This window comes from Mauremys reevesii, linkage group 11 (assembly GCF_016161935.1).
Source record: "Mauremys reevesii isolate NIE-2019 linkage group 11, ASM1616193v1, whole genome shotgun sequence".
Taxonomy (NCBI): domain Eukaryota; kingdom Metazoa; phylum Chordata; order Testudines; family Geoemydidae; genus Mauremys; species Mauremys reevesii.
In genome coordinates, this window is record NC_052633.1 from 75,182,473 (window position 1) to 75,195,424 (window position 12,952).

The following is a 12,952-nucleotide window of genomic DNA, read 5'->3' on the forward strand; positions in this document are numbered from 1 at the left end:
ACACTCATCCCCTCCCCATTGCTATCTCCTCTCATCATCACACTCATCCCTTCTCGGTCCTGCCCCCCAACATCACACTCCCCACCACTCCCTCGGGGTCACGGTCCCCCACACTCCCGCCCCCTGACTGCCACACTCACCCTTCCCAAGATCCTGGTACACGCCCAGGCCCACCCCAGCCTGGACAGGGGCAGCCTGCGGTAACAGGTCTGGACGCCATGACCCAGGAGACCCCTCCCAGCCCTGTGTCCCTATGCAGAGCCAAGGACTGGCCGTTGGTGGCTACCCTACCCTGGGGCAGCCTGAGGCCTCACCTGTGGCCTGGCTGCAGGGCTTGCAGCCACCATAGGTTAGCCTGGGCCCAGGATCACCCCAGCCATGCCCCCTCCCACCCAGGAACACCTTGTGCTGGGGACTCCTCAGAGAGGGGCTGTCATGGAGTCCCTGGGCGATGCCCTGGAACCAGGGCCGGCTCCAGACCCCAGCGCGCCAAGCGCGCGCTTGGGGCGGCATTTTGCCGGCAGGGCAGCAGGCAGCTCCGGCAGACCTCCCGCAGGCATGACTGCAGAGGGTCCGCTGGTTCCGTGGCTCCGGTGGACCTCCCACAGGCATGCCTGCGGATGCTTCACCGGAGCCGCGGGACCAGCGCACCCTCCGCAGGCACGTCTGCAAGAGGTCCCCCGGAGCCGCGGGACCGGCGACCAGCAGCGCGCCCCCCACAGCGTGCTGCCCTGCTTGGGGCGGCCAAATTCCTAGAGCCGCCCCTGCCTGGAACTGCTCCCCACAAAGCCAGGCAGGACTCTGGGGAGCCTCCTCTCCCTCGGAGCAGCCTGTCTGCAGGGCAAGAAGCTCCCACGGCTTCACCTCCTGGGTCTGACCTTGGAGCATTCAGCATCCTTTGCCCCTCCGTGCGCTTCCCCCAGCGAGTCCGCCACAGCGGGGTCCTGGGGGGGCCACAGGGTCCTGCCCCCCCACTGCGCAGTCAGACGTGACTCTCAGCCAGCCAGTAACACAGAGGTTTATTAGACGACAGGAACAGGGTCTGAAACAGAGCTTGTAGGTACAGAGAACAGGACCCCTCAGCCGGGTCCATTCTGGCGCCCAGTGAGGCAGACAACCCTGTCTGCCCTCACTCCCCATCCCCAGCCAGCCCCAAACTGAAACCCCCTCCAGCCCCTCCTCTCTGGCCTTTGTCTCTTTCCCTGGCCAGGAGGTCACCTGATCTCTTTGTTCACCTTTAGCTATTCCCATGCAGGGGGGAAGGGCCCCGGCCATTTGTTGCCAGGAGTCAGAGTGTCGGCCACTTATGCACACTGGAGACTTAAGAAATTCATAGGGGAAACTGAGGCACCCACACAGTGTTCAGAGGAAACAACAAGAACAGTCCCACTTCATCACAGGGGGGCAGAGCTGTGTGTCTGTGGAGTAGGCAGCCTCTGCAGGGGGGTATTCCCTGGCCAGCTTTACTGCGGCTATGAATCAGGGTGGCACAAGGGTCGTACCTGAATCAGGCCCTGAGGGGTTAATATTGACTCAGACATTCATTTTGTTCCTATTAGGTTACAGTTTCCCCTGCCCCATCTCTGCCCCTGCCCCATTAGAGGCTTGTACCTAAAGAAACCAAACACCCACCTGAATCCATCCCTATGGGTTCTAGGCATCTTCACTTGTTCCAGCCCAGAGACACCCAGGCAAAGCTCATGGACGTCTGGGCTGGGCTCTCCCTGTCCTGTGCCTAGTGCAGTTATCCAACCCTGTGCAAAGAGGTGGGGTCTGAGGTGGCCGCTTTGATTGGGCAGCACTTTACTCTGGCTTTGCACAGCTGTGAATCTGACTGAGAGGCAGGCGAGAGGGGGGGAGCGTTTACCGTTCTAATGACACCTCAGCTCTTCTTTTACATTGGCGAAAAGGAGGAAGTTTGTGCTGTTAAAGATTGTGGAAAGGAGTTAGACAAAGATTTATCCAGTTCTTTGGTACCCAAATGTGAATGATTCATTGTTGCAATTATCCCTGTCTATAAAAACCGCCATTTCTGTCAAGAACTGTTATATTGGTGTGTAGTGTCTCTGCGTTCAGTCACTACCAGTCTGGAACAGATGGAAACCAGTGTCCATGAAGTAAAAGGCCCATATCCTGTTCCCCAACCCCCTGAGCCAGTCAGAGCCCCTGACCTGGCTGGATCAGAACCAGTTCCCTAAAGGTAAAAAGGCCCATATCCCATTCTCTGTCCCCCTCATCCCCCACATGGAATCACAGTCTTTCTTAAAGGCGTTTATTAAAGCAAACCGCTATAACTGTAGACACAAACAAACAGACTCCTACACAGCTTGAATTCCAGCTTTGTCTCCATTGTTTACCAGGGACTACGCCCTCTATGGCCCACTGTACAGCATACAGAGACCTTCAGTGGATGGATAATATAACTGCAAATACATATCATTGTCGAGGGGACCCAGAAGGTAATACAGCTCCTAGCTATAACCCCGCCTGCCCAGATTGCTGTGCAGAAATAATGGGGGAACGGCGTCTTTCCCACTCCAGCCCCAGCCCCTAAACTAAGTGCGCAGAATGTCATCCCCATGGAACTCCAGTGGCAAGGGGTGTGCACGGGCAGATGGTGCCACAAGGCTGACTTGGTAGGGCAGCCTAAATCTACCCTGCACAGCCCAGAGGCCAAGTCCCTGCCCTGACGAGCTTACAGTCTAAATAGACATGATCCAGATGAGGAAGAGGATGGCAGAGGCCCTGTGCAGGTGCTCAGATAGCCTAGGGAGCTCATGGTATAAGAGTCTATGGAGTAGCCCTTTCCCTCATCCCTATGAGCCATCCAAACAGCCCCTCGGCCTGGGTGATGACTGCAGTGTGGATTGGATCTGTCCCTCATTCCCCTTAATCCAAGGGCGTGGGTTAGGGGTGGGTGTCCCAGGGCGGGACGGCGGAAAGGCCTGGATAATATGGTGGCCACAGACCCCAGTTCGAGTCACGCGCTAACGTAAGGACAACGGGACATTCTGACCTGAGTGCGGGGGGCTCAGGGGGAGATGGAAAACCATCCGCTGAAATCTGGTGATGGGGGACGTGGGATGTGATCCTCAGTATACAGAACCATTGGCTCGCTCGCCTCCTCCCCACCCCCACCCTCCCTCCCTTCCTCCCTCCCGCTTCCTTCCATTCATACGGTACATGGAGCTTTCCCTGCCCGGAGGGTTCTCCTCGCGCGTCCCAGACTTGCTTTAGCTGCCTGAGTCCTTCTAACCAACCGCAGGCAACTGAAAACAAGCCTGACACACAGAGGGGGCGAAGGGGGATCCGGGCTGAGGACAGCAGGGCAGCTCGTGGGCCAGCGACTGTGCCAGGCTCCGAGCCCAGCTCCCAGATTCCCGGCCAGAGAAGAGACCTGCGTCCAACCTGTACCCGAGCAGTTAGTTCTTTCTTCCCTGAATGTCCTGTGGTGACCAGAGCGTGGCACAAAGGAGCCGTGGCCAGGGTCAGGGGGCGCCAGGCCAGCCGACCACTGAGCTCAGCTGTTGTTGAGGGAAAGGACAGGACCCACTCCACCCAGGCAGCCCGCTCCCCCCATGGCCAGCGCATGGAGCCTGACTGCCCTCTCCCCCGCACCTGGGCACAATGGGTGCAAACCACAGGCATCCAGACGGGGGAGCGGCTTACACTCCCTCTGCATGGGGGTGCCAGGCCGAGGCAGGAAGCAAAGAACAGGGACTCCTGTGAGGGTGCAGGGCAGTGCTGAGCCGGGGTGCAGGTGATCGGAGGGGGGCGCTCCTGGGCCACTCCAGGGCAGAGATGGGCCAGGCTTTGAGAACAGGAGGAAGATGCAAAGCTGCATAAATACCTACCATGCCCAGATGCCAGGGTCCTGACCGCCCAGGCCTCCGCTTTCAGCTCCTGGCCTCCCCACAGCCTGGGGGTTGGGACTAGGACAGGAATAACAGGGCTGGGGGTGCAGGCCAGAGCTGAGACACTTCAGCAGAACTTCGGGGCGGGGGGCGGACGTGGAGCTGAGCTAGCAGGGGGGCTGCGGGGTAGCACTGAGGGGCATCGGCAGGGCTGGGTACATGCCAGGGGGCAGTCCAAGGCTGGCATAGCAGAGGGGGGGAAGGGTTGGCATTGAGGGGTGTTGGCAGAGCAGTGGGGTGTGAGGAGCCCAGGGCGGGGACAGCAGTAGCGGAGGGGCAGGGGTCAGCACAGGTCGGAGGGGGGTTATTTGGGCAGCACCTTCCCATACCAGTCCAGTCTCTCTGCAGCGCTGGCAGCATCTCACCGTCGGCCCGGAGCAGGAAATCCACAGCCAGGAAAAGGGGGGAAGCTGGTGGGTCACCTGCAGCCCCCCAGTCCTGCAGGGAAGTGTCTTGGCCTCAGAGCAGCGGACTGAGGAAAGTGCCAGCCCGACACAGCAGGGCAATTCTCCAACCCTCCTCTCCCAGCGCGCCAGGCCTCCAGCTGCCCTCGGAACCAGCGGCACCCTGGGGAGCAAAGCGCGAGGCGAGCCGAGCCGTGCCGAGCCGAGCCGCCCGCCAGGGCTCCACTCACCGGGCGGAGGGGCAGGCGGGGCTGAAGGCTGACGTGTCCCTGGCCGGCACCGCACCGGTCGCTCAGGTGTGCTACCTGCCCGGGCAGGGTGGGCCGCAGCCGGCTGTGCAGGAATGTGTTTGTGGAAGGGGAGAGGCCGCCCCGCACTTCCTTATAGGAGCAGTGGGGGCAGGGTGTGCCGGGCTGAGCCGGCAGCTGGTGGGGAAGGAAGGGGGGCTGGTTTCCTGGAGGGGGGAAGGGACGGGAGGGGGCGGGACTGGTTTCTGGGTGGGGGGGGGGTGCGGGATAATTTTAGAAACCGGGATTCCCGAGCCATGGGCTTAGGGGCAGCTGCTCCCCCTCTGTGTCCTGAGAACAGGGAGGCCCCGATCCTGAAAGGTGCCCAACTGCCCTGGAAATCAGCGGGGGTCTGGCACCCAACGACCTCGGAGGGTCCAGGCCTAAACCCCTCCCTCTCCGGGGCCTGGGGGGGACCCTTCGCGGTGGCCCCCCTACCGCCGTGGGGCGGAGAGACAGGCCAGGGCTTGCCCCGGAGCGAAGCAGCGACAGAGCCAGCGAGAGAACCCAGGAGTCCGGGGTCCTGGTCCCCTGGCTTAACCCCTGTCAATTCCGGGGTGCCCTGAGCAGCGCCAGAGCGTCCCGGCTTCCCGGCCCGGAATCAGCCCAGGTCTCTGCCCCGGTCACCCCCTGCGGGGCCCTGCCCCAGAGCCCCCGCGGGTGTTTGCAGAGGAGCGGCGGGTGCCCAGCGCCTGGGGGCGGGGGGCAGGTGCTGGGCCCTGTGTGGGGAGGGGGGCGGATTATCGCAGGCTCCGCACCGGGGTCTCTCTGCCAGGGGGTGACCCAAGGACCCCAAAGGGGGGTCTCCAGGGGGGACTTTCCCCTCCGGGGCTCCGAGCAGGGGGCTCCCCGCGCTCCCCCGCTGCTCCAGGGCCGGGTCGCGGGAGGCGGAGCCCGGGCGGCCCGGAGCCGGAGCCGGATCCCGGTGCGGATGTGACAGCGTGGCCGGGGCAGCCGGGGCGGGAGGCGCAGACATGGGGCGCTCAGCCGCGGGTGTGTGGGGAGGGGGATTGACCGGGGAGGGTTACGGGGCCAGGGTCTGCCCGGGAGCCGGGCTGCGCCCCACACGAGATGTCCAGTAACCCCCCGGCCCCGCTGCAGCCCCTGGTGTCCCCAGATGTGCCCCGGCCCCAGGGAGGGACATCCGCAAAGCCCCCTGGCCGCGCCCCTAACACCCCCACGGAATCCCCTCGTCATCCCCAGGGAATACCCCTAACTGCCCCCACGGATCACCCCTAACTGCCCCCACGGATCACCCCTAACTACCCCCATGGATCGCCCCTAACTGCCCCCGCAACTCACCCCTAACTACCCCACAACTCACCCCTAACTGCCCCCGCAACTCACCCCTAACTGCCCCCATGGATCACCCCTAACTGCCCCTCAACACACCCTTAACTGCCCCCATGGATCACCCCTAACTGCCCCACAACTCACCCCTAACTGCCCCCAAGGATCACCCCTAACTACCCCACAACTCACCCCTAACTGCCCCCAGGGATCACCCCTAACTGCCCTCATGGATCACCCCTAACTGCCCCCATGGGTCGCCCCTAACTGCCCTCATGGATCACCCCTAACTGCCCCCAGGGATCACCCCTAACTGCTCTCATGGATCACCCCTAACTACCCCCATGGATCGCCCCTAACTGCCCCACAACTCACCCCTAACTGCCCCCACGGATCACCCCTAACTGCCCCCATGGATCACCCCTAACTGCCCCACAACTCACCCCTAACTGCCCCCATGGATCACCCCTAACTGCCCCACAACTCACCCCTAACTGCCCCCACGGATCACCCCTAACTGCCCCCACGGATCACCCCTAACTGCCCCACAACTCACCCCTAACTGCCCCCACGGATCACCTCTAACTGCCCCACAACTCACCCCTAACTGCCCCATAACTCACCTCTAACTGCCCCCGCAACTCACCCCTAACTGCCCCCACGGATCACCCCTAACTGCCCCCATGGATCACCCCAACTGCTCCATAACTCACCCCTAACTGCCCCACAACTCACCCCTAACTGCCCCCACGGATCACCCCTAACTGCCCCACAACTCACCCCTATCTGCCCCCATGGATCACCCCAACTGCTCCATAAGTCACCCTAACTGCCCCACAACTCACCCCTAACTGCCCCATAACTCACCCCTAACTTCCCCACGGATCACCCCTAACTGCCCCACAACTCACCCCTATCTGCCCCCATGGATCACCCCAACTGTTCCATAACTCACCCCTAACTTCCCCACAACTCACCCCTAACTGCCCCACAACTCACCCCTAACTGCCCCCATGGATCACCCCAACTGTTCCATAACTCACCCCCAACTACCCCACAACTCACCCCAACTACCCCACAACTCACCCCTAACTGCCCCCCACAACTCACCCCTAACTGCCTCCATGGATCACCCCTAACTGCCCCCCACTGTGGTTCACTTGACCATATACTGGTTCCGTTAGGGTTATTCCCCCCACCCCCAGCCCACCTGGGACCTTCTGCCCCCTCATGCCCCGCCCAGCCCCGTCCCCTGGGCCAGGGCTGATGGTGCCAAGGGCAGGCGGGAGCCGCGGGCCGTGTGTGCTAGAGCCCATGATCCTCATTCACCCCCACCCGCAGGTCGGCGGCGCTGCCCCTCCATTCCCCTGGACTCAGGGTTTTCTGCCGCTGAACTCAGCGGGTGTTGAAGCCGCAGGAGGCGGGACTGGGGTCACCGGGGTGGGGTGGGGTCTGTCTGTGACCGGTGTCCATAGGGGCACCAGTCCCCGTGCTGTTTGCACTGTTACCATCTCTGTTTTTTCTTCAAGCCCCAGCTGCCAGAGTCATGGGACTTTGGGAAACTCTCGGCTTCCATAGAAAGAAAAGGAAGTTCCTCACCCTCCAGGCTGTGGTGAAAAGCCTGGAAACCTGCCCCCACCCCGCAGACTTGAAAGCAAATCAACAAACACAATCCACTGGCTCCTCTGTGAAATCTCCTGGTTTTTAAGGCAGTCTCATGGGCTGGGGGCAGGGGCGGCTCTAGAAAATAGGCTGCCCCAGGCAGCGCGGTGCGCTGCGCCGCCCTTCCTCGGTCCCGCGGCGGGTCCCCTCTTCCCGCGGCTTCGGTTGAGCTCCCGCGGCAGGTCCACCGGAGCCCCGGGACGAGCGGACCTGCCGCAGGCATGACTGCGGGAGCTCCACCGGAGCCGCGGGAACAGCGGACCTCCCGCGGGCACGGCTGCGGACGGTTTGCGGGTCCGGCGGCTCCGCTTGAGCTGCCGCAGTCATGCCTGCGGGAGGTCCAGCCGAGCCGCGGGACGAGCGCCCCCTCCGCAGTCATGACTGCGGCAGGTCCACCGGCCCAGCCTGCCGCCCCCTAGATTTGGCCGCCCTAGGCAACAGCTTCGTTTGCTGGTACCTAGAGCCGCCCCTGGCTGGGGGCCCTGGCTGGCGATTTCTGTACACTTGGGATTGGTCCCGGTGGCTTGTGTGTGGGCACCCCTGCCCGCCCCAGGTGTGCAAAGAAACTCCGCTCCCTGCCACCCCTGCCTCACCCCCCCATGCACCCCCACCCCCATCCGCTGGCCCTGCCTCACCCCCAACCCCTTCTGCTGGCCCTGCCTCACCCCCACGCACCCCCACCCCATCCGCTGGCCCTGCCTCACCCCAACCCCTTCTGCCACCCCTGCCTCACCCCACGCACCACCCCCATCTGCTGGCCCTGCCTCACCCCAACCCCTTCTGCTGGCCCTGCCTCACCCCACGCACCCCCACCCCATCCGCTGGCCCTGCCTCACCCCCAACCCCCTTCTGCTGGCCCTGCCTCACCCTCCAACCCCATCCGCTGGCCCTGCCTCACCTCCAACCCCATCTGCTGGCCCTGCCTCACCCCGCAACCCCCTTCTGCTGGCCCTGCCTCACCCCCACGCACACCCCACCCCATCCGCTGGCCCTGCCTCACCCCGCAACCCCCTTCTGCTGGCCCTGCCTCACCCCCCCCACGCACCCCCCACCCCCATCCGCTGGCCCGGCCTCACCCCCGCCAACCCCCCCATCTGCTGGCCCTGCCTCACCCCACGCACCCCACCCCATCCGCTGGCCCTGCCTCACCCCGCAACCCCCTTCTGCTGGCCCTGCCTCACCCCACACACCCCACCCCATCCGCTGGCCCTGCCTCACCCCACGCACCCCCACCCCATCCGCTGGCCCTGCCTCACCCCAACCCCTTCTGCTGGCCCTGCCTCACCCCCACACCCACACCCATCCGCTGGCCCTGCCTCACCTCCAACCCCATCTGCTGGCCCTGCCTCACCCTCCAACCCCATCTGCTGGCCCTGCCTCACCCCATAACCCCCTTCTGCTGGCCCTGCCTCACCCCACGCACACCCCACCCCATCCGCTGGCCCTGCCTCACCCCGCAACCCCTTCTGCTGGCCCTGCCTCACCCCACGCACACCCCACCCCATCCGCTGGCCCTGCCTAACCCCGCAACCCCCTTCTGCTGGCCCTGCCTCACCCCCACACGCACCCCACCCCATCCACTGGCCCTGCCTCACCCCGCAACCCCTTCTGCTGGCCCTGCCTCCCCCACGCACACCCCACCCCATCCGCTGGCCCTGCCTCCCCCAACCCCTTCTCCTGGCCCTGCCTCACCCCACACACACCCCACCCCATCCGCTGGCCCTGCCTCACCCCGCAACCCCTTCTGCTGGCCCTGCCTCACCCCACACACCCCACCCCCATCTGCTGGCCCTGCCTCACCCCACGCACCCCCACCCCCATCCGCTGGCCCTGCCTCACCTCCAACCCCATCCGCTGGCCCTGCCTCACCCTCCAACCCCATCTGCTGGCCCTGCCTCACCCCATAACCCCCTTCTGCTGGCCCTGCCTCACCCCGCCACGCCCCCCCCACCCCGAGCCGCTGGCCCTGCCTCACCCCCCCACGCACACCCCACCCCCATCCGCTGGCCCTGCCTCACCCCGCAACCCCCTTCTGCTGGCCCTGCCTCACCCCACGCACCCCACCCCATCCTCTGGCCCTGCCTCACCCCAACCCCTTCTGCTGGCCCTGCCTCACCCCACGCACCCCACCCCATCCGCTGGCCCTGGCTCACCCCGCAACCCCCTTCTGCTGGCCCTGCCTCACCCCACACACCCACCCCCATCCGCTGGCCCTGCCTCACCCCACGCACCCCACCCCATCCGCTGGCCCTGCCTCACCCCCAACCCCATCCGCTGGCCCTGCCTCACCCCGCAACCCCCTTCTGCTGGCCCTGCCTCACCCCACACACACCCCACCCCATCCGCTGGCCCTGCCTCACCCCACGCACCCCCACCCCATCCGCTGGCCCTGCCTCACCCCAACCCCCTTCTGCTGGCCCTGCCTCACCCCCACACCCCACACCCATCCGCTGGCCCTGCCTCACCTCCAACCCCATCCGCTGGCCCTGCCTCACCCTCCAACCCCATCTGCTGGCCCTGCCTCACCCCGCATAACCCCTTCTGCTGGCCCTGCCTCACCCCACGCACACCCCACCCCCATCCGCTGGCCCTGCCTCACCCCGCAACCCCTTCTGCTGGCCCTGCCTCACCCCACACGCACCCCCACCCCATCCACTGGCCCTGCCTCACCCCGCAACCCCCTTCTGCTGGCCCTGCCTCCCCACGCACACCCCACCCCATCCGCTGGCCCTGCCTCCCCAACCCCCTTCTCCTGGCCCTGCCTCACCCCCACACCCCACCCCATCCGCTGGCCCTGCCTCACCCCACGCACCCCACCCCATCCGCTGGCCCTGCCTCACCTCCAACCCCATCCGCTGGCCCTGCCTCACCCCCTCCGACCCCCATCTGCTGGCCCTGCCTCACCCTGCAACCCCTTCTGCTGGCCCTGCCTCACCCCACGCACACCCCACCCCATCCGCTGGCCCTGCCTCCCCCAACCCCCTTCTCCTGGCCCTGCCTCACCCCACACCCCACCCCATCCGCTGGCCCTGCCTCACCCCACGCACCCCCACCCCATCCGCTGGCCCTGCCTCACCTCCAACCCCATCCGCTGGCCCTGCCTCACCCCTCCGACCCCATCTGCTGGCCCTGCCTCACCCTGCAACCCCTTCTGCTGGCCCTGCCTCACCCCACGCACACCCCACCCCATCCGCTGGCCCTGCCTCACCTCCATAACCCCCTTCTGCTGGCCCTGCCTCACCCCACACGCACCCCACCCCCATCCACTGGCCCTGCCTCACCCCGCAACCCCTTCTGCTGGCCCTGCCTCCCACGCACACCCCACCCCCATCCGCTGGCCCTGCCTCCCCCAACCCCTTCTGCTGGCCCTGCCTCACCCCACACACCCCACCCCCATCCGCTGGCTCTGCCTCACCCCAACCCCCTTCTGCTGGCCCTGCCTCACCCCCAACCACCTTCTGCTGGACCTGCCTCACCCCCACACGCACACCCCACCCCATCCGCTGACCCTGCCTCACCCTCCCAACCCCTTCTGCTGGCCCTGCCTCACGCCCCCACGCACCCCCCACCCCCATCCGCTGGCCCTGCCTCACCACCCCAACTCCCTTCTGCTGGCCCTGCCTCACGCCCCCCCCACACACACACCCCACCCCCATCCGCTGGCCCTGCCTCACCCCCACAACCCCATCCGCTGGCCCTGCCTCACCCCAGCCCCGCCTTCTGCTGGCCCTGCCTCACCCCCACGCAGCCCCCACCCCATCCGCTGGCCCTGCCTCACCCCCGCAACCCCCCTTCTGCTGGACCTGCCTCACCCCCCCGCACACCCCACCCCCATCCAGGGGCGGCTCTAGGCACCAGCAAAACAAGCTGGTGCCTAGGGCGGCAAAATCTAGGGGGCGTCCCCTGCCGCCGGGGGGGGGGGCGGCGGGAGGTTGGGCCGGCGGACCTGCCGCAGTCCCGCAGTCATGCCTGCGGGAGGTCCACCGGAGCCCCGGGACGACTGGACCTGCCGCAGGCATGACTGCGGAGGGGGCGCTCGTCCCGCGGCTCGGCTGGACCTCCCGCAGGCCTCAAGCCCGCCGGACCCTGTGATGGAGTAAGAAGCACAGACTGTCTGTGCGGGGGAGGGGAAAGCCAGAGGTTTAGGTGAAGATGCAGGAATTCAACTGTGAGCTGAGCTTGGCCTGGGGGAGGGGAGGTGACACCTCTGGCCAGGGCAGACAAAGGAAGGAGGCGGAGGAGAGAGGAGGGGCCGGAGAGGACTGGGAGACGAAAGTGGGCTGGAGAAGAGAGGGGAGCAGGTAGACCGAGCTCGTATCCCCGGGGGGGGCTGTGAGGCCCCCCAAGATGGACCTAACCGGGGGGATCTGGTTATCTGGGCCTGCAAGACCTGTGTTGGACTGTGTTCCTGTCGTCTAAATAAACCTTCTGCTTTACTGGCTGGCTGAGAGTCCTGGTGAATCGTAGGGAGCACGGGGGTGAAGGGCCTGGGTCCCCCACACTCCGTGACAACTGGTGGCAGCGGTGGGATCAGCGGCACCCCGTGGACGGCGCTTCCTGCAGTAAGTGACTGGGGAGCAGTAAAACGAAGGGGCGATTAAGCCCTGGGAGAGTGTGGCCAGAGAGAAGGACTTTGCAGTAACAGGGTCCCCCGGGGGATCACAGCGAGCGATCCCAGGGGCAGAGGAGTCTGCAGCTCGACCCTGGCAGAGAGGTGGTGACCTCAAGGACTGGCACACTAGGGGTCCCCCTGGAACCCGTGGGGAGTGGCGAGCACCCCGGCCTGCGAGGGGCCAGCAGGAAGATGTATTCCCAGAAGCGCAAGTGTGAGCTGGTGGAGCTGTGCAAGCAGGGGGGGCTGCGCCATGGGAAGCTCACCAAGGCCCAGCTGATGGCCCGGCTGGAGGAGAGAGATCGCAGGAATGAACCGGTCCCTGTCTCTGAGGGAAGCAGCCGGGCAGATGCAGCACAGGCCCCAGTGTCTGTACCCGCTGGGAGTGGCCAGTCGGCAGATGAGGGCTCCTCGAGACCCCCCACCCCTAGGCCTAGGGGGAGGGGGAGGAGGAGCCCAGCTACGGAGGGCACCGTGACCCCCCCGGCCAGCAGAGGATCGTCCCGGCGACGCTCGGCCTCCGTGGAGCACAGGCGGCTGGACTTGGAGAGAGAGATACAACTGAGAGAGATGGAGGAGCGTAAGGAACAGAGGGCATATGAGGAAAGACAGAGGGAACGTGAGGAGAGACAAAGCCAGCGTGAGCTGGAGGAGAAGCAGAAGCAACGCGAATTCGAGGAAAGGGAGAAGCAGCGCAACCATGAGCTGGCCATGGCCCAGCTGAAAAGCAGGGAGGCCCCGGCTGCGGTGAGTGAGGGGGGGCCCAAGCCTACAAAGAGCTTC